The following is a 19325-nucleotide window of genomic DNA, read 5'->3' as shown; positions in this document are numbered from 1 at the left end:
GTTGGAACTAGACAAATACGACTGTTTCTTTCTTGCTTTGAGACTCACATCAAGACCCGTCTACCTCATGTTATGAACATCTTTACTGGTCCTATTTCAAGAGGGGAAGAGAAAGGAAAACACCAGCTGTTTCCTCCCCAGGACAGTGGCGGACGTGGGGAGACCAGCACGGAGGCTATCATTCAGGAGTTCCAGGATGGGGCTGGACAAGGAGGCAGAGGTGTTGGGGGCTGAGAAGGGGCTGGAGTCTGGACGTAGCCAAAGGAAGAAATAACAGGATGGCCGGGGGAGAAAGCTGAGGCCTGAGAGGTGGTGGCCCTACCTCTTCCCACCCATCAGGCGCTCCTGTGGTCCCCACCTGCTCAGTGCCAGGGACAGCCAGGTGAGCGGCAGTCCCAGACTCGGGTCTGGATGGCTGGTCGGAACCAGGGCCTGCCCAGAGGGATACGGGCCGTTGAGGCCAAGTCCCAGGCGTCCGCCCTCCACTGGATAGGTGGGAGACCTGTGTCCAGGTGGAGGAGAGCATGGCCTTGGCCGGCGCCCTGGCTTTCCATGGGGGCTGTGGGCGGGCAGGAGGGCCGTCGCCTTTCAAGGCACTTTCCTCTGTCCCTGAGGGCCACGGTCTCCCAGGCAGGAGTCAATAGAGCTGGAATTTGAACCCAGCGCCGCCTCTAAGCTCCAGACATCCACGCCCTCTGGTCCCCAGACGGCTGAGATGTGGGACACAGGCCAGCCCCGCTTTCCTGAGCGGGGGGACCAGGCACCAGATCTGCAACCCGGGGGTCCTGCCCTTACAGCCAGTCCTGCAGACCCCTCGGGGGGCCTCAGCACAAGGGCTCCCCACCCAGGGGGCCCAGGAGCCCTGTCTCACCCACTCCTTGGAAGCCTAGTTTTCCCTGTCAGATGGGAATCAGAAGAACAAGTATCCTGGTATCTTTCTGAGAGTTGTCTAGATCCGTGGCTTTCAAGCCTTTCTGAGTATGAGCTGTAGTGGGAAATACATTTTCTACCCTGCCCAATGTTTACTTGCTCCTGTGTGTTACATGCGTTTGCCGGTGCCTCTGATGTTCTATGGCTCGTGGAAGCCTCACCCCCATCTCTGCCTCTGTCTTCACGTGACGTCTCCCCGTGTGCATGTCTGTCTCTGTGTCCAAATTTCCCCTTTTTATAAGAACACCAGTCATACTGGGTGAGAACCCACCCTGATGATCTCATCTTAACTAATTACATCTGCAGTGACCCTGTTTCCAAATAAGATCACGTTCACAGCTGCTGGGGTCGAGACGTCAACATGGATTTGAGGAGGACTCAGTTCAACCCACAGCGGTTAAATACCCTGAATTTCACCCCAGCGCCAGCCCTGGCTTCCCAGAGAGTAAGTGCATGTGGCAACGCGGCACGATTTGGGTGTGGGCGAGGGGCTTGCATTCTTGGGTGGTGGGGCTGCAGTGCAGGTGCCCTGAGGCCCCTGCCCCTGGCGCTGCTGTCATGGCCGCCTGCTTGAAGCTTTCGTATTAGTCTCACTCAAGTGGCTTGGACAGACCCTGGAGGAGCCGGTCACACTCCATTGGGCCAATAATACGGATTCTGAGACCGAGTCAGAGCAGTGCTGATTGAATACACCGCACTGGTGCCCCTAATAGGCTACTGATCTGGGCTGCAAGGCGCACACAATCCTGGATGGCAGCCCCCAAGGCCCGGTGCCCATTCCTGGCGGGTCCCAGCCACAGGCCCACGCAGTCGTATCTCCGGTGTGAGCCTGGGAAGGGCCAGCCATGCAGCTTCCTGTGGGATCTGCGTGGGGATGAATTTTCTCACTGAGGCTGCTTGCCCTCGATTTAAGGACCGACTTCCGGGGTCTGACACAGACCTGGTATGGGCCAGGATTTGAGAGGGTGTCATCCAGGTTCCCCCCCGCCCCCCGACCTGCTGAGGCTGCCCGAGAGGTTCCCACGGTCGACAGAGCAGTGGACGAGCTGCTGCGGGGTGGACCTCCAGCCTTAGTGTATGCCATTCTGATCGGGAGGTCCAGAGGGAGGGCTGGCCTCCCCACCTCTGAGTCCCTCTGAAGGCCTAGCGGGGGTGTTTAGCCCCCTGCCCACGTGTAACGGGGCTGACCTCTGCATGAACCAGTGCCCCTCGCCCCTCTCTCCCCCTGTCTCTGTCTCTCCCCCCCCCAGCTTTGCTAACAGTACCCTTGCTGTGTCATTCTTCCTCACTTGGGCAGGCCGCCATTCCTCAGCCCCTTCTCTCACGGGTGTAACAGAAATCTCCCCTCAAAAGCCCCCCAGGTGTTGGTGCACCTGCAGGGCCTGTGGGCGGCACCGTCACCGTTGTGCGCACTTTACAGGAGACGGAGGCCTGGACAGTGCAGGCACCTGCCTGAGGCCCACATAGCTTGGTTGCAGAGCTAGGACTGACACCCAGCTCTGTCACCTGCGCTCCCCACACTCCATGCAGCGAGAGTGTTGACAGGACTACTCCCCCGATAGGGCGAGCGCGGCAGCCCTGAGGACGGGGTTTGGGGAGTCTGCTTGCTCTTATAGGAAACTTGCCCCAACTGAGCTGTGGTTGGTCATGTTTTGGGGGGAAGTTTTAAGAGAAGAAGTGAAGACTGAGTCCATCTCAGCCGAGTTGGACACCACGCTCTCTGCACCTTTCACCGTCACGAGCATCTCTGCCATCTGGGCAGCTTGCCCACACCCCCATTCCTGAGGGACTGAGCCTCGGTTGCTAGGCTCTTCCTGGCTGAGGCTGCCACATCACCTCCATTGGGTCTCACGTGTGTTTTGCCCTTGCTGGGCACATTCTGAAGAGACCAGGCAGGCGTCAAAACAGACTCAGACGTGAGGCAGAGGCCAGGTCTATGGCATGGGGAGTTTAAAATAACTATGATTAATACGTTAAGGGATCTAATGGGAAAGACGGACAGTGTGAAGGACAGGTGGGTGATGTAAGCAGAGAGACGCAAACTCTAAGAAATAAGAAAAAGGAAATGTGAGAAATCAACGTGTGACAAAAACGAAAACGCCTTCCACGGGCTTGGTAGTTGGCCCAGTAGGGTTGAGGAGAATCAGCGAACTTGAAGGTAGATCAACAGAAAATTCCTAACCTAAAACAAAAAGAGGAAAAAGAGAACCGTGGGACAATATCAAACGGTGCAGAATACACATAATTGAAACACCAGGAGGGGGACTTCCGTGGTGGTCCAGTGGGTAAGACTGCGCTCCCAATGCAGGGATCTGGGTTCAGTCCCTGGTCGGGGAACCGGATCCCGCGTGCATGCCGCACCTAAGAAGCCTGCGTGCTGCAACTAAGATCCAGCATAGCCTAAATAAATTAATAAATAACTTTTAAAAATTAAAAAAAAACAACACCAGGAGGAAAAGCAAGAGAACAGAGCAGAAGAAATATTTGAAATAATCATGCCAAAGAACTTTCAAAAATTAATGACAGACACCAAGCTAGAGATCCTGGAAGCTCAGAGAACACCCAACAGGATAAAGACAACAACACAGCAGAACCCCACATCTGGGCACGTTACCTTGAAACTGCAGAAAACCAAAGACAGAGAGAAAATCTCGAAGTCAATGGGAAACCTGACGTACAGAACAAGGGTGAACGTCACAGCGGATTTCTTGTCAGACACCATGCAAGCAAGAGGAGAGTGGAGTGGAATATTTCAAGAGATGAAAGAAAAAAAGCACCCATCTAGAAGTCAGCAAAATTCTCTTCCAAGGTGAATAGAAAACAAAGACTCCTTCAGATGAGCAAAAACAGGGAATTCATCACAGCAGACCTGCCTTGTGGGAAATGTTGAAAGAAGGTTACCCTCCTGGTCTGTGTGACGGTGAGTCACTCACCCGACAAAAGTTCACTGAGCACCTACTGTGTGTCAGTGCTGTGCCACGCCCCAGGGACAGCCCTGAAGTGAGACCGACGCTGTGCCAGCTGGCGACAAACTCACGGGGGAAGTTACAGCCAGGAGCGGAGTGGGGGTGCAGGGGGTGCAGCGTCCTGGAGACCAGGTGACCAAAGGGTCTCCAGAGGGAAAGGAAGGAGCAAGGGTGGGAGGAAGCACAGAGAGGGGTGCTCGGCGGTAAGAGGGGGCAGCAAGTCCCGCGGGCAGCCGGGCTCAGACATGGTGACCCTCCTCCTCCAAGAGCCGGCCCCAGCCCGGAAGCCCGTCCTCATCAGCTTGCTGGCTTCTCAGCCAGGTGGACCTGGCCCGGCCCCCCGCGGTGCGCCCCCCACCCCCGAGCCCAGCCCACCACTCCGAAGCCTTGCTTGCATCCAGGCTGCGAAGCCTTGGCTCTAAAAATAGCCGCCACCTGGGAGCAGAGACAGATGGGAGGCGGTGGCCCCGGCCGTCAGCATCCTGGCACACAGCTGGCTGGCAGCGGGCCGGGCAAACCAGCGTGGCTCCCGCGTGGCCCGGCGCATCCCTGGCAGTGGAGGAGGCTGGCAACGTGGCAGGCAGGCCCCCGGAGCGGCCCCAGCCACACCTCTTTCGTCCACGCCCCAAGCCCCTGCCGTGGAGCGTGACCTGTGCTGTCAGGCCGCTGGGCCTCACACCGGCCCTTCTGCTCACTGCACACCTCGGGCAGGTCCTGTGACCTGTCTGGTCTGTGCTTCCTGCTCCTCCAGACAGTGCCCACCCCCGGCGCTGGGCAAGGATCTCAGGAGTTAGAACACGCTGAGCGCCTGGCACAGTAGGTGCTGGGGTGGGAGGAGCCCGGGAGGTGCTGTGACTATCACTGTTTCCAACCCATGGGCCCCCTCATCCCCTCGGCTTTGCTTGGGGACTCTCCCCTACCCACTGCCTGTGTCCCCTCCTCACCTGGCCACCCAGCCCCAGCCTGGAGCCCTGGGTGGCTTCCCAGGAGCGGGGGTGTGGGTGGTGAGTCTCTGATGATTCTCTCCCCGGACGGGATTACACCTGGGCCCTGCCTGGGGCTCCAAGGACCCCTGCCCTCTGGGGAGGGGACACAACCTGCCTGGGCAGGAGGAGGGGGACACATCCTGCCTGGGCAGCATCAGGTGTGACCAGTGGAATGAGGGGACTGACGTTTGCCACGTCCAAGCAGCAGCTTCAGGAGTCGCCTCAGTCTCCCCCCAGCTCCCTCCCACCCCTTTATCTGAGACCAGTGTCACCTGTGGGACTGATTCTGCACTGCACTGAGACCACCACGGCCAGCCTGTCACTGCCAGCTTGTAATGGGAGCAAGACATAAACGTGTGAGACCGAAGCTTGGGGGCTGTTTGTCACAGCAGCAGAGCTGACTAACGCACCAAGCAGTGTGAGCTGCCTCCGGGTTGCACTGCCCCTCGTTGAAATTGACTTCATTTTGGTGAAATTTATATACAGTGCAATGCACACATTTTGAGCATGCAGTTCAGTGAGCGTGAACCAAGGGGTAAACCGTTTCTCCAGTGAAGATCTAGAGCATTTCCATCATGTTGCCCCTCCTTAAAATCAACTCCCCCCAACCCCCAATTCAGTCACCCACGTCCTCCTTCTGTTACAAGATTCGTTTGGCTGTTTGTGGAACTTTGTCTAAACAGAGCACTCACTTCGTGCCTGACGTCGTGGGCTCTTGCCGGTTCAGGGATGCACTGTGTATGTGTGTCTGGGGCTCCCCTGGTTGCTGAGTAATACCCTCAAGCGTGAATACACCACGTCACGTCTGTCCGTCACCTGCGCTCTACATTGTCACTACTCTGGGCGAATGGAGCTGCTGAGAACATTTGCGCAGCAAATGAGGACGTTTTGTCCTTTTTAATCTCTTCCAGCTGCATCCCTCCGAGCAGAATTGCTGGTCTATTCTAATCAGCTCTATTTGCTCTTACAGGAAATTTCTGTTTTCCCAAGCAGTAGTTCTCATTTATATTCCCAGCAGTGCGGAAGGGCGTTCTGGTTGCTCCACACCCTCACCAACGTCTCACAGTGTTAGTTTTTTGTGTTCTGGTTTTTTCAGAATTTTAATTTTTCTAGTAGGTGTGCAGTGATGGCCTGTGGGGTCCACCGGGCACTTTCTCTGGTGACCATTGGTGTCGAGAATCGTTTCCTGTGCTTATTGGCCGTTCATGTGCCTTCTTTTACTGACGTGTCTAAGTCTCAGGGCCACGGTTTGTTCGGTTGTTTGTATTTTTACTATGGAGCTGTAAGAGTTCTTTGTAAACATCAGTACGAGCTCTTTGTCGTATGCGTCTCATTTCTTTTCTCTGTGGCTTCCCTTTTCATTGTCCTAATGGTGTCCTGGTGAGCAGAAGGCTTTAATTTTGATGAAGTTCTGGGTTTTTTCCACAGCGAATGCTTTCTGTGTCCTAACTAAGGAAGCTTTGCTGGTAGGTTTTCCTCGTTTCCTTCCAGAAGCCACACACTGTTGGCTTTTACACCTCGGTGAACGACCCTCTCTGCATGAGCAAGCTTCCTCCGGCGTGAGGCTCTGGTGGAGACCACGGCTCCCCACGGGACACCCAGCCGTCTCAGCCCTGGCTGCCTCATCACACCCGGCCTGGCCCAGTGCACGCCCTGTGTGCTCGGAGGGCCGAGCGGCAGACGGGCTGTTGTCTTGCCGCTGGACGTGTGTCCGGGGACGGCTGTAACAAAGGACCACAAATTGGGCACTTGAAATGACGGCATGTCCTCTTAAACTCTGGAGCCGGGTGAGCGGCCACGGGGCCGGTCTGGGCTCTGACCCAGGAGACGAGGGCGGGACCAACCCGAGGGGTTTGCAGGTGAATCAGCGAGGCCTGGTGACCGAGAGGGCAACTGGGGCAGGAGGCTGGCATTTTCTCCCCGGCAGCCCTGGAAGGAAGGCGCTTCCAGGTCTGGAGTGCCGCTTGGTTCCCGGTGTGAGGGGCAGAGGGGAGAGAACTGAGGGTGTGAGCCAGGGACCCCTGGGGTCAGACAGGGTGGGGAGGGCAGGTGAGGGCTGGGCCGGAGGGGAGCGGGGTTGCCGGGGGCTCCAAGGAGGACCAGGAGGCTTGAGGTTTAGCTGGAAGAACAGACAACACCAAATCCCATTAGACTGATCAGGGCAGGAGTCTGCATCCCTCCAGCTCTGCTTCCGTCCTTGGCGGGACATCCAAGGGGGAGGGAGGAGTGGGGAGGAGCCGGCCTGAGGCCAAGGCTGGCAGGTGGGAGGGAGGCTGCGTGGCCCAGCCACCCCTCCTGGGAGCTGTTGCTGCGGCCTCTTGCGGTTTGGACAGAGCTGCAGCAAGTCCTGCAGGATGAGGGGCGCACATGCTTCTGAGCAGCCCGTGAGGGCTCTTCATTGGGCACTTCACGGCCTCTGCTTGGAGGGGCCTGGCCTTTCCCCTGGGGCCAGAGGGCTGCCCCCAGTGCCGGCCTCGTCCTGCTGGCTGGGTGCCTTCAGCTCGGTCTCCACTTGTGCTGCCCTGCTCCCCACTGCCCGCTCGGACACAGCCCTGAGGCCCCTGGAGAGTGGCCGAGGTGGTCCTCCCTCGGGCCCAGCAGGGCCAGGTCTTGGTGCTCGGCCGCCTGGCGGGGGATGTGCCTGGCGGGGTGACTCAGGGCCACGGGGATTCCTGGGCGCTGGCGGGACAAGGCCTTACCCAGAGCCCCGTGTTCCTGGTGGGGCAGCAGTGCATTTTGCTTCTTGGTGACAGAAGCCACATCACTTCTCGTCCGCTCCCACCTTCTGTTCTTCAGCATGAATTCTGGAAAATTCTCCGATTTCCGCTCTGTGGAACAACCATAGCCGTTTCTGTCCCAGTCCCTCCTGGGGTGGCCTCTGCTTCTCACGCTGTGAAGGAGATGGCAGAGTGTCTGGGGCCCGAGCCCACGTCCCACTGCAGACGTGGGTCCTGCTGAGTCCCTGGGTCACCGTGGGGCGGCCGCTGATTCAATCAGGGTGCCCGCCCCACCCCTGGCCGCAGCCCTCCAGGGGGCTCGGACCGAGCTGCTCGCACGTCCTGAAGCCAGAGCCGCTGCCTCGGTGCCTCCAGGAGGAGTTGGGCCCTGAGAGGCGCGTCCCTCCTACCCCGAGGGTCTGGGGGCGACACAGCCGTCCTGCTGCCTCTGGGCTTCCTGAGCCCAGCGCCTGTGTGCTCGGGGTCCGACACCACTGTCCTCGGTGCTCACTCGGGATCCGACACCACTGTCCTCGGTGCTCAGGCCCAGTTCCCACCCTTGGTGCACCGCCTGTTCAACAAAGCTCTCCCCCAAGGAGCAGGCGCCAGCTCCTGAGGATCTGGAGAGAGTCGGGCCGCTGCCGTCATGCCCTGAGGGTTTCACCCAGGTGGGGACAGTGTGGGCGTCCTGGCACAGACGGGCCGGGTGGGGGCGGTGCTTGAGATGACACAGTCTACTCCGTCCCACTTCTGAAGGCCCGTGTCTGACTCAGGTCCACCTCTCTCTGGAGGCTCTGGGGGAGGGGCCCTCCTGCCTCTTCTAGCTCCTGGGGGCGCTGGGCGTCCTTGGCCGGTGGCCGCCTCCCTCCAGTCTGTCTGTCCTCACGTGGCCTCCACCTGTGTGTCTGCATCTGTCTTATGAAGACTTCAGTCTCTGTATGTAGAGCCCACCCCAACCCAGGATGACCTCACCCTGAGATCCTTCACTCAGTCACGTCTGCAAAGACCCTTCACCCAGACACGTCGCATTTATGGGTTCCGGCGCTTAGGATGTGGGCATGTCTTTTTGGGAGACTCAAAAAGCCCAGAAAGGGGCACTGATGAGACTGAACCAGGGACTGGAGGGGGCTCGGCCCCTCTGCCCTCCCACGGCCAGCCCTTTCCCTGAGCTGCATCACACGCTGTCTTGGTCAATTGTGGTAACAGGGGTGCGACCAGCACACACCATGGACGCAGGGAGGCCCCGCGCAGATGCTCTGGCCGGGGCTCTGCACTTCCTCTCCCTGTCACAAGTCACCAGCATGGAGCCAGGTGACGGCAACTGATAACCTCTAGGAACCTCTGCTTCCTCGCCTGGGAAGGGGAGATAATGTCTTCCCTGGATCAGTGGGGACGGTGGAGGGGAAGGAGGCTTGAACCGCCGGTCCCTGGGCTGTGACGGGCTCCTCTTGGATGGCGCCCTCACACCAGTGTCCGGGGTCCCCCAGGGGCTGTGGGTGAAGGCTCCTGGTCATGAATCCCTCATCGGGCTGGGCTGGGTGAGGGGTGAGGCCTTGGATCTGGAGGGTGCCAATCGCTTGGGAAGGACCCCACGGCAGGAGGAAGGGCAGGGAGAGGACGGGGCGCACCAGTGGAGGGCAGGGACGCTGCGGGCAGGGGGTCAGGAGCCCCTCACCCCATCCTCAGCCCCCCTCCCCACCCAGCCAGGGGGCGGCAGAAGGATGTAAGCCACTGACAGCCCTGCCTTGTTTCAGAGAAAATATTCCCTGAAAGACATTAAAATGAAGTAAATAAAAGAGATAAAAATGGAAATATCAAGGCAGCAACTTCTTCTTTTCTGATTACAAAGCAGGCGGTGGGAGGCGCGGGCCCTTGAAGACGCAGCTGCAGCAGCCGGGCCGGCCTGATAAGGGCCCGGCCGCCTGTGCCCACGAGATAAACCCGGCAGTGCTGCCTGGCCTCAATCCCGCCGGCCATCAATATTCACACGCCGGCCGCGGGCGCTCCGATAGGGGCGGAGACCGCTGCCGCAGAGCCCCTATTAATCCACTCGCAGGCATTTAAATCCCGCGGAAAGTGGACGACATCCTTCTTGTCCTTCCCCCCCGCCCCTCCTCTGAGCCTCTAGTTTTCAGCTGCGGGTGGAGGGACCGGGAGGGGCGGGGGCCCACACACCTGCACCCCTGCGGGAGACAGGCGAGGGCAGCCCCCCGGGCTTCAGGGGCTGCAGTGATTCCAGAAGGCGATGGCTCCCGTCGGCACAGGGGGCTCCGCGGAGCGCCGTGGCCGAGCCGGCCGCATCCTCCTGCTCCTTTGTGAGCGGCCCTCTCCTCCCTGGCTGTCAGCCCACCGGCAGGGACCGAGGCTGAACACATGAATACACACCACACACAAGACAGTGACGGGAGGGGAGTGAGGGGCGTGACAAGGGCCAGGAAGACACCCAGCCAGGCTTCTGCTCACACCCCCCGTGGCTGCCGTCTCCCCAGAGGCCCCCGCTCCTTTCCTGGTCTTTGGCGCTTGTTCGTTTTCATGCCGGGCTCGCTCTGTGCAGGACCTTTGCGCGTGCACCTGCCTCCCGGGGGCCCGCCTCCTCCGGATGTCCACCTGGCCCCCTCCTTAGAGAGGCCCTCCTTGACCACCCCGCGTCTCCCCAACCCTCTTAATGGCATCACCCCTCCCCCACCACACTCACAACGCAGGCACCACAGGAACACGTGTTTGTGCCCGTTTTATCCAGTGCTACAGCCCAGAGTTCAGAACAGCAGCTGGCACATAGCAGGTGTCCAGTGACATTTACTGAGTGAAGGAGGGAGGCCGATGGGGCACCTCGTTTAGACGCTGCGTGTGGGAAGGGCGTAGAGATGTGGACAGGGAGGGGGGTTGGACAAATGGAGCTGGAAGGACAGACCTCCAGGCAGAGGGACTGGCCTGTGCAAAGGCCCTGAGGTGGAGTCTGATGCGGTTGCGGCGGGTGGTGGGGAGAGAGAAGAGGCAGCAGATGCAGGTGGGCCAGGCAGATGTGGCCTCAGGCCGGGGAAGACTCTGGGGGATTCTTCCCAAGAGCAACATGAGAGCACGTCCAGCTCCCCTGGGCACCCAGCACTCCCTGCACCCAGCATGCAGCACACACCCAGCACACAGCTCGTGCCCAGCTCTCTTTGTGCAGGCCCCCCAGCGGCACGCTCACAAGTGGGCTCCCGCAGCCAGGGAGAGATGCCAGGACTGTCAGGAGGATGCCCAGCTGCCGGGCACGGAAAAGGCAAGGCACGGGGGACGGTCCTTCTATCTGGCACCTCAGGAAAGGCCCAGCGTCTGTGCTCAGAGCTGTACCTCTCCCCCGAGGCTGCCCCCGTTTGGGGCTGCAGCCCCTCCTTGGAGCCACCTTCCCTGCCCACCCTTCTCTGGATGGATTCTTTCATCAAGCCTGGTCATAACCAGGTTTTTTGGGGGGGGCGGGACAAGGGGTGGAGCACCCCTTCTCCAAGACAAAGCACCACCCTGGAGGGAGGCTCTGTCCCCGGGCACTCTCGCTCCAGGAGGGGTCCTTCCCTTGTCAGCGACAGGGCTTCTTAGAGCTGTGGTCTGTGAGGTTAACTCTGTGGGTTAAGACCACCATCCTAAAAACAATTGGGATGCATTGCACGTGGAAGAAGTAAACACTGTGAAAGGTGGTCTGGGGACGTGTGCCTGAGTGTGGCGGGGAGGGCCGCCGCTGCTCGCGTCCACCCTGCACCCTCCTGCTTTGTGCACTACTGGCCCGGTGCTCACAGTGCCCTCGTTCGCCCGGTTCCACAGCCGAGGAAACTGAGGTGTGGGGCGGCTAGCCCGTCCAAGGGCAGCTGGGACCTCGGGGTGGACAGACGAGGCACGTATACTGGCTGCACACTCCCTGGCGGGATGCCCCCAGATCAGTCCCCTCTCCTCTCTGTGCGTCCGTGTCCTCGTCTGGAAATGGGCATAAGTAACACTGGGGACTTCCCGGCAAGGGTGCTGTGGTGCAGACGGGACACAGCCCTCAGGAGATGGGCACCGCTGCTGTCACATCTCACGCAGCTCGTCCCCACTATCCCTGCCCCTTCTGGTCCCAGAGGCAGAGGGAACGAGGCCTCATCTCCTGGCTGAGCCGACAGTAGCCGCATATTCAAAGGAAAATGTACAGAACACAAAGAGGAAATCAGTATAACCGAACTCCTAATTCTCCTAATCGTCAAGGCGTACGTTTTAGTCGTGCAAGCCTCCCAGGCTCGGAAGCGTCAGCCCTGCACACGAGGACAGCTGCCCTCTGGCCCGCGGTGCCGCCTCCCCAGCGTCTGTGCTCAGAGCCGCCCCTCATCTCCGGGATGCCAGTGCCGGCACCTCCCCTCCCTCAAGGCCGGGCTGCTTCCACATCTGGCTTCATTCATAAGCAAATGCCAAGTCACCCAGATCCAGAGCTCATAGTCAGCCGGAAAGCTCTGTGCAAATATCACCATCATTAATAATCATTGATGAGAATGATAAATAAATGAGAATTATAATAGGAAGGTCTCTCTCAAGAGTGGGTACCCAGTGGGCCACGGGGGTCCCTGGCCGATCCACCTGCCTCTCCCCAGCTCCCCATCGCAGGCTCTGAGTGCTGCACTCAGGCCAGGCTGTGGGCTGCTTCTGAGTGGTTGGGGCCATCCATGGCGGCTCAGGGACAGACCCACCTCCTCTTTGTAGCTCCTCTTTCTGGCTCTGATGAACAGGTGGCCCCAGTGTTCCCAGGTGTAAGGTGAGGGTGGTGGTGAGCTGGTATCTAGGATCGGTCAGCATCCCACCAGTTCCTCCAGCCTTGCAAGGAGAATGCATGAAATGGGGGTTCCGTATGGCCCGGTTTGACACAGCAGTCGGTATGTTGTGGCCACAGCCCCATCTCACCAGATGAGCCTGCGCCAGTTCTTCTAGAACTGCTGCTCTGTCCGTGGTTCTGAACCACAGTCTTGCAGGAAATGCTGCTTCCTCCACCCTAGGAACCAGGCACGTTGTCCAGCCTCCCCCAGGTAGTACGTGCCAGGTGAGGGGCAAGAAAGTGTCAGGAAAGATGGGAGAGCAGAGGAAAGAGAGAGAGGAGAGCAAGAGAGACATGCGAGACAGTGGCAGAGAGATGGACAGAGACATGGGCTCTGGGTCAGACAGAGGGAGGCCACCTCCTCTGACGTCACCAGGAGGAGGAGGAACTTTTGTTTGGGCTTCATATTTCAACAGTCATGGAATCTAAGGAGGATATTTTCCGTACGGTTTTCTGCCACTGTTCTCCTTCCCACGTGCTCCACCTGTGCGTCCTCGGGGCGTCTGTGCCGGCGCTCAGCCTGAGCAGCAGAGCCACCGGGCGTGCGTGTGTGCATGCAGGATATATAGATACATACATGTGCACACGTATGTGGGACTGTTACAGCGAGCTGACCACATGCAGTTAAAACAGTCTGCAGGCTGTTGTCTGATGCCGGAAGGGGTTGGTGGCTGTAATGTGGGGGAAGGAGCAGAAGCTGCACCCCCCAGCCAAGGTGAGGCTGTGACACAGTGACGGTTACCGGGTCTCGTGTGACATGTTCCATCCCGGGATGCCTAAAGCACGTGGGTGAGGCCGCTGGTCCTGACAGGGCATATCTGCTTTGCTCATGTCAGGAGCAGGTGTGGGTACTGGAATCAGTCCCAACAAATGTCCTCCCCAGGCCCAGAGGCGAAAGCACTCAGAAGTATAAGCAGTTACTCATTCCTTTCTGTCCAGCAGAGCTTCCTGGGGCCAAAGAGACAGTCCAGAGCCCAGGTGCCCCCGACGTCGTGAGGAAGACAGACACAGTCGACAGGGCAGTACTCTTCACTGTCACGGCCGGACAGTACCTTAGAAATTCAGGGATGGTTAAGAGGAGTGGTCTCACAGGCCAGTCTATTCACAGTCCCTGCCCAAAATGCTGTGTCCAGAAAGGTTCTGAGGCGGTGCTTGATCATCTACAAAGAGAACTGGGATCAATTAGTGATGTCTGCCGCAGGGACAGCACAGGAAGACATGTGTGTGAGGGAGGCCCGTGTGCGGAACCTGAGGTCCAGAAAGGTGAGGTGGCTGGTCTGAGGCTCTGGAACAAGGAAGCTGCAGGGCTGAGGCCAGAAACTGCCTTCCTCTCTCCTAATTTGGGTTCTTTCCAAGACATCACAGTGGATTCCAGAGTGAGACAGACACAGGGAGCAAGGGACATCTGGGGTTGTGTCCTGTGATGGTTCCGTGACCGTCACGGTAGCCCGGCTGGATGGGAACGAAGTGCGGACACACAGCCCGACTGCTGCGGCCACCCTGCTTCTCCCCAGAGCCTTGCCTTCAACACTGCCAACCGTCACCCCGAGACTAAGCGGCTGAAGTAGACCCTCTAGTAGCCACCCCCCACCCCCACCCCCAGGCTTCGCTCCTTGGAGTGGTCCAGCCATTCCCAGAAGCACTTAATGGCAGGGATGCCCAGAGAAGGTGCTGGAAGGAATGTGCTCAGAGGCTGTCCCTGGGGAGAGGGCTTGGCCCAGAGGAGGCAGACGTATGTCCTGATGCCCCAGGTAGGACCTCAGAACTGAGTTGTTTTTCCTGCTTTAGGGAGAGCGGAACATTTGCAGAACTATGGTTTCAGCTCAGCTCCTTTGTCTCTTAGAAGGCACACGTGGCTGAAACCGCCTGTCCGAGGCTGTCCTACCATCTTGTGCCAGGAAGTTAACCGATGTGGGAAGTTAAGCCTCTACTTTGTTCTCATGGACATGCGGCATTCACCCACCCACGCATCCATCCACCCACCCACCCACCTACCCACAGACAGTCACCGAGCTGGGCCACGTGCTTAACGCACTGTGCCAGCTTTGGGAAGCACAACAATGACACCACATGTCAACACTCAAGCTTCCCATCTAAGTTGGGGCTCCAGGCAGGGGAGCACACACCCTGGGGACTGCATACGTGACCACTGGGGGCTGCAGGGAAGGAGACATTGGCACCTCTGTGTGTGTGCATCTGACCCCATCCCATCATTAAACGACTGTCTGTGCATCTGTTTACAGGGAGGGTGGTACGCGGCACATTTTTCTTCTGGGGACTGCAGTCAAGGGAGCGAGCAGCGACTCAGCCCGGTAAGCGAGAACAGCGCAGCAGCTCAGACTGAAAGGGCCTCTGTACGGGGGTGTGAGGCTGCAGAGCGAGGGGTGTCTGGACACCTAGGAGGTCTCCTTGGAGGAGGTGAGGATGTGTGGGTCTTGGAGGATGAGCCTGTGAGGTGGAGAACTTGAAGAACATTCCACAGGCAGAATCAGCATAGCAGGGGAGGCCGGGCTGCAGAGCGGGCAGCTGCTCAGGCTACTGAATGTGGGGCTGGGGGCAGGAGGAGGCGTGGGCAGGGGCAGGGTTGGCTCGGCCTTTGACGCCAGTTGGTCAGGTAGCTTGAACTCCACCCTGGGTGGGTGACGGGAGCCACTGGAGAGGACGCCGGAATCAGATCTCCCGCATCAGTGTGTGCGTGAAGCTCTGTGGGGACCAGGAAGACGGCAAGGCTGGCTCTGTTCGGGGAGACAGGGGACCCAGGCCAAGTATGAAGAGTCAAGGGCTGCTCGCTGTGGTGTGTATCAGCCGACTCTTGCCGTGTAACAAAGCACCCCACGTCTCAGTGGCTTCAAACGACAGAGCTTGTTTCTTGTGACTGGGGTTTGGTGGCTTCTGCCTGCATTTCTGCCTGCAGCCGCTTCAGACAAAGGAGCTCTGGGCTGGACAGGCCAAGACGGCCTCGCTCACGGGCCGGCAGGTGGAGCTGGCTGTCCGTGGCCTCGGGCCCCCGTGAGCTGCCCCAGCTTCCTCCCACTCGGGATGGCGTTCCAAGAGGGTGAAGTGGAGGCCACATGGCCTCTTAGGGCCCAGGCTCCAAACTCCCCCGACATCAATTCTGCTACATTCTATTGGCTAAAGCAAGTCAGAGGCCTGCCCAGGCCTGAGGGTGCGGGAGACGCACCTCTTCATGGGTGTTTCCACAAATCCTTTGTGGCTGCATTTCATCAACAGTATCCCAGTGCCGAGGACGGTGTCTGCCAAGTGCTCACAGGTGTTTGCTGAGTGCCTGGCTGTGGGATGCTTCAGGAAGGGAAAGGGGAGGGGCGCATACCTGCGGAGGTGCAGAGGCGAGAAAGGGCCAGGACAGGTCGAGGCAGCCTGAAGGGGCTCTGTGGGGTGGAGCTGAGGATAGAGGTGGATATGAGGAGGTGGTCAGTTAGGAGCCGACCAGGGGAGCGATGGGGGGGCACAGTGAGGTCGGGGAGAGCCATGGAGGGAGAGTGAGGGACCCGGGGCTGGGGAGCAAGGGGCCTCTGGGAAGGCCGACATCTGCCTACCTGGCCAAGGGAGGGACCCGGGGCAGCCCCCGGCTCTGGTCTCCCACCCCATTTTCAATCCCCACTAGCCCCGCCTCCACGGGCCCTTCCCAGGTCCTGAGGGAGCCCCAGCTCTGCCTCTTCACCCCCACCTGAGCCAAGCATCCAGCCTGGAGAGGAGAGGAGAGATCCTCAGATCTACAAACCACCGGGGAGAGCTTTAAAAAATGCAATTAAATGGAAAATAATTAAATCCAATTAAAAATGAACCGTGGGGGGAACTCCTGCCACTGCTGTTGGATGTTTTCCGAGTGAAGGCCCAGGCCGCCTCCACCCTGTCTTGGCAGCCTTCCCGGTGCTCACTGGACTGGGCTTTTAAGGTGGAAGGAAGAAGCCAGGTGCTCCCAACACCCTCAGGGGGCCAGGACCTACCTGGTGCTCCCCCGCCCTGCGGGCTCCCCCACGCCCACCCCTCCTCCTGCTGGGATGCCTGGTGAGCCCTGCTCCCTCCCAGTCAGGCAACCGCCAAGAAAGTGTCAGAAGCGCATTCACTTAGCATCGCTGCCGCCAGGCCCGCTGGGTTTGTGACCCTCAGAGCCACCGGCTTGTGAAATGCAGATTCACCGGCCCCACCCCGCCTCGGCTGGTGGATCCTGGGCCTCTGAATTTATACCAAGCCCCAGGGATTGTTCTGGCTCGTGGCCTTAATCTAGGGCCTTCCCTTCAGAGTGGATTAGCCCGTGGCCCGGAGAGGGGGCCTGGGTGGACGCACTGTGGAGAGACCACAGGCACTGGCCAGCTGGGGCGGCTGAGGGTGTCAAGGACGCCCTCTGCGTCTGTGCGCCCCACCTAGGAAGCGGCCTGCTGCGATGGGCTTTCTCAGGAATCCGACGCACCCCTCCCCTGCAGCATGCATACCAGGCAGGGCCACAGCTGTTTGCCAGCTGGGGGCTGAATCCACAAGCCAAGAGTCCACGAGGCTATCTCCCAGGGGCCCAGTGGTCCATGAGACTGAACTGCTCAGGGCCGTCAGCAGGACAGGCCGTGGAGGTGACAGCTCCAGCTGGGGTCATTTGCACCCTCTGTCCCCAGAGCACCTGGAGAAGGGAGCTCCAGGGCCGAGGGCAGGATGGCCATAACCCTGCGAACGCCTCACTGAAGCTTGGGGTTCACCACCTGTTCATCCAGCCGAAGGCCTGGCCATGGACGGGAAGCTGGCCTCCACGGTACCGCTGCCAGGTGTCGGAAGGCTGCCCAGACCCCTGCCCACCATCCTGCAGGCAGCTCACACCCGGGGGTTAGATGGGTGGAGGCCTGGGGACAGGCCTCCAGACGGCCAGGTTATCAGTGCCGAGGGTCCTTTGGTCCCCCGCCCCTCTTCCCGGCCATATCTCCCCTTCTCTCGCAGTGCGCGGTCCCACTAGCTCCTCAGGTGGACCCCAGCGTCCTGCCTTCCCGACCCCGCCTGCAGGCCTTCCTTCTACCACAACGCAGGCGTCCGGCTAGACGTGGCGGGCCCTCCAGATCCAGGTCTGCACCCTCACTACTGCCTGCTCTAGATCTCCCTACTCCCCCGGCGCAGGGTGCGAAGGCGCTGCTGCTCAGGCGCTGCTGCTCAGGCGCAGTGCCTCCGCGTGCACGGGGCCTGATTCTCATTGGGTCTAGCACCTGTCAGTCATCTCACACGGGGGGAGGAGCTTGCTCCAACCGGAAGTGGGCCGGCGGCCATTGGCTGACAGGTCGGAGCCCCCCTCTCCAGGTGTGGCGGCAGGTGAGGCCACAGGCCGGAGCCAGGCTGGGACCCAGAGGGACCGGCTTCCCTGGTCTGGGTCACATGAGGGGCTGGCAGCTGAGCCGCCCCTCCCCTCACCCTACTCCTTCCCCCACAGGCGGTTAGTGGGGGAGGGGACTCAGATGGACTATGGGGAGGGACCTGAGGTCCAGAACCTGTGCCAGCGCCTGGGCTGCCTGTCTTCACCCACCTGCCAAGGACGTCCAAGGTGCTGCAGGGCGCATCCTGGCGAGGGGGCCACCGAGGAGGGCTCTAGGGCCACCAGGTGGTGACAGCTGGAGAGACAGGTGACAGGGAGGTCAGGCCGAGCTGGCAGTGGGGGGGGGAGTTCCCCAGCCCCCCACCGGCTCTTCAGTGCAGGGAGGAGTGCCTGAGTCACGGCTGTCTCATTCCGCAGGGAGATGGCGGCCCCCAAGAAGACGGCTTCTGTCACCAGCAAGCAGAAGATGGCATGAGGGTTCCCGCCCCAGTGCGGCCCCGGCCGGCTTTGTAACCTTCCGGGGGCTGCTTGAGGCTTCGTCTAGAGGGAGGGTCTGGCCTTCCGTGGACACGCATCGTGAGGGTGACATGGCAGAGCCAGCACTAGGACTTTCACGAGGACGAGGTGTGAGCTGCTGCCTGGGTCCTGCGTGGCTTGCCCGCCCTCCTGGGTGGATGCTGACGTCTCCCACCCAGGGTCCTTTCCCCACTGTCCTTCAACGGATCGGTTCAGAAATGGGCATGAGACCCAATAGAGGGAGACTCCTGGGAAACGTTCTTCTCTCACTTCAGAGAGATCCTGGGAGGATGGACCACCTTCCTCTCCGTGTGAGTCCCCCGTGTCAGCGTGACGCCCCGATCGCTAAGCCTTCTCACACCAGCCTGTGTTGGGAACTGTGAAGGGCCTGACGCTAGTAAGTTAGTCCGCCCTGGTGTTGAACATGCCGGCAGGACACAAGCGTCCTGGATCAGAGCCAAAGAGCTTTGCCCCCCGCAGCGCAGCCGGAGCTGGAGTTCCCTTCCCCGGACGTGGACCAGGTAGGTGCTGTGCGTGCCGAGGAATGGTGAGCGTAGGGAACCTGAACCTTTCATGGGGGCTGCAGGCAAACTTGCCTGATCATACCCGGAGAACAGATCCCCTTGCCCTCCACGTGGAGGGGCGTTCTCTCTGTCAAGGCCGCTTGCTAAACAGGCATCCTTGAAAAGACAGTCTGGAGCACAGGCTGCCCGTGAGTGTGCTTGTGACATGTGCAGAAGTGTGCAGGGCTGTGGGAAACTGCGACACGGCGAAGGTGGGAACGGGGGCTTTGCTGACACAGCGGGGTCGCTGAATCCGCCCACGCAGGACCCAGCCCTTTTGTGGACTTCCGTTTGGGAGGGGACGTTTACTTATTGTCTCAGCTTGTTACCGCTGCCATGAGCACTGGGGGAACCCGCTTCTGTCTCCATCCACTTAGTCTTACCTGCTGTTGACAGTGTGACCTGGGCAGGTAGTTGAAATCCTGCTCATCTCGCTAAGGGGTGATAGGAACCCAGCGAAGCTTTGTTGGCAAAAACGTTTAGAAAACTACAGACTGTGTCAGGAGACAGACATGAGTGTCTCCAT

General features: G+C 59.7%; 1 long non-coding RNA gene across 1 annotated transcript; it reads left to right on the top strand.

The window, feature by feature from the left end:
• Positions 1 to 1302: 1302 nt before the first annotated feature.
• Positions 1303 to 19015, top strand: LOC125962651 (uncharacterized). Its single transcript, XR_007474085.1, has 3 exons — positions 1303 to 1375; positions 14656 to 14724; positions 18138 to 19015. It is a non-coding gene; the product is annotated as an uncharacterized LOC125962651 (long non-coding RNA).
• The last annotated feature ends 310 nt before the right edge of the window (positions 19016 to 19325 follow it).

This window comes from Orcinus orca, chromosome 20 (assembly GCF_937001465.1).
Source record: "Orcinus orca chromosome 20, mOrcOrc1.1, whole genome shotgun sequence".
NCBI lineage: Eukaryota > Metazoa > Chordata > Mammalia > Artiodactyla > Delphinidae > Orcinus > Orcinus orca.
Note: the sequence above shows the minus strand (reverse complement) of the source record. Positions and strands in the feature narration are given on the sequence as shown.